Source organism: Perognathus longimembris, chromosome 1 (genome assembly GCF_023159225.1).
Source record: "Perognathus longimembris pacificus isolate PPM17 chromosome 1, ASM2315922v1, whole genome shotgun sequence".
Taxonomy (NCBI): domain Eukaryota; kingdom Metazoa; phylum Chordata; class Mammalia; order Rodentia; family Heteromyidae; genus Perognathus; species Perognathus longimembris.
The window spans coordinates 43,334,362-43,336,381 of record NC_063161.1 but is presented as its reverse complement, the minus strand read 5'-3'; the positions used below and the strand labels follow the sequence as shown (position 1 = coordinate 43,336,381).

Sequence of the window (2,020 nt, the reverse complement as noted above, 5' to 3'; positions counted from 1 at the left end):
CCAACAGGATTGCCTTCCCTGGGCAGGTATTCTGATCTTCTAAAAAGTCTTGTTGTGGGAAGTGACTTCTCTCTAGCAGGAAGGGATGAATTGGGTGGTATGGAAGTCTCCAGATTCCAAGGAAGACAGGGGACTCAAACTTGAGCAGCAGCCTGGAAAGCCTTGATGTCAACATCTGATAAACTGGTTAGCACTCTGCTCAGATGCAAGAATGAGTTAACTACCATTTTTGCTATGTGATCACTTTGAGGCTTCAGAGAAGGAGAAGTTAATTAGTTTGTGTCCTGCTAACTTGCATTCACTTCCTTGATGTGGCAGAGGGTGTTAATTGTTCCCAAGCCCTCCTTCACACTCTTCCATTTCAAAAGAGAACCCCAGAATTTCAGCTGGATACAGGCTGAGCTAGTCTGCCAGGTATGACCTTGTGAGTGAGAGCCTTTTAGCAGGATGTGAACAGAAAATGCCTACCAGTGCTAGGGTCTCTTAAAGGTAAAGTCACAGTGTACAATGTTGCTAAGCTAGGATGCTGCCCAGTATATCAGGTATTATTATCAAGTGAACTTTTGACATGAGATTTTTCAGTTTATGCTGGGATAGTTATAGGTAAGCAGAGATATATCCATGAAAGTATAAAAACAAGAAAGTTAACCTGGTATTAGTAATTTTTAACTGTGACTATCCATATAAATTTATTTTCCCTTTATCAGAAACATGCACTTTTCTAGCTCTGTCCACTGAAAAAATCATTAGAAAAGTAAATAGTTGACACTTAGCACCCCGGTTTAGTATCTGAATCTCCAGTAGACATACACACCTCCTTGAGAAAATGAGTAAGTCTAGGGGTACGGCAGAAAACAAGACTGGGACAATTGGTGCAAATACAAAGACGGCAAGGATTAATAGGTTTGAGCAAAAACTATAGTTGATAAAAGTACTGAAACCATATTAAACAGACAAAGATCTGTGGGGAGAGAAGCAGAGAGAACAGAAGAGAAAAGAAGAAAAGAGACAGGAAGAGACGGGAAGGAAAAGAGAAAAATCAGAAGAGGAGAAGAAGCAGAGAAGGGAGGGGAAGGCAGGAAAAAGGAAAGTAGAGAAGATACCAAATCTAAATAACTCCCTGGGCACTATTGGAAGTAACAGTAGACCAGTATTACACTTGTAAGTCTCATTCCAGGCTTTAGGTAAGTGGCAAAACAATGTTTATTTCTTCTGATAAACTAAAATTATTTGTTAGATTTCATTACATGGAAGAATTCATTTGACAAGTCAAAGTCATTAAATATTTATTTTCTATTTGGTGGTATCCCTGTTTTCTTCTTGGAAAAAGAGCCCATTGTTTCATTATTTTCCTTCCTTCCTTCCTTCCTTCCTTCCTTCCTTCCTTCCTTCCTTCCTTCCTTCCTTCCTTCCTCTCTTCCTCCATCCCTCCCGTCCCTCCCCCTCCCTCACTTTCTTTCTCTCTCTCTCTCTTTTTTTTTTGGTTATTGGGCTTGACCTCAGGGTCTGGGTGCTGGTCCCTGAGCTTTTTCCCTCAAGGCTATTATTCAATTATTCAACCCCTTTGAGCCACAGCACCACTTCTGGTTTTTCTGGTAGTTAATTGGCGATAAGAGTTTCATGGGCTTTCCTGCCCAGCTGGCTCCAAACCATGATCCTCAGATCTCAGGTTCCTGAGTAGCTAGGATTACAGATGTGAGCCTCTGACTCCTGGCCCAAGTTTGGCTTTCTACTAAAATTTCCAAAAGCTCTGTTTCTTAGCATATCAAATTATCTCAGTGAATGCTAGTATTTCCTTCTCTTCCATCTTTGGACTTAGGCTTGAGATGTTGAACACATACTACCACTGCTTATTATTATTATTTATATTACTATTATTATTGTTTTCTTGTTGACATCCCCTTCAGTGCCAGTAGCCCACAGGTAGAGTCTAGGCAATGGTTGGGGACCAGAGTTTGCTCTGGCATGGGACACTATGAAAGGCCCAGGGGGAAGAGCCTGCCATAAATCCAACCCATGC

General features: G+C 41.2%; 1 non-coding gene across 1 annotated transcript; it reads right to left on the bottom strand.

Moving 5' to 3' along the window:
• Positions 1-1,887: 1,887 nt before the first annotated feature.
• LOC125341540 lies at positions 1,888-2,020 on the bottom strand. The gene has a single exon (XR_007209005.1). It is a non-coding gene; the product is annotated as a small nucleolar RNA SNORA42/SNORA80 family (small nucleolar RNA).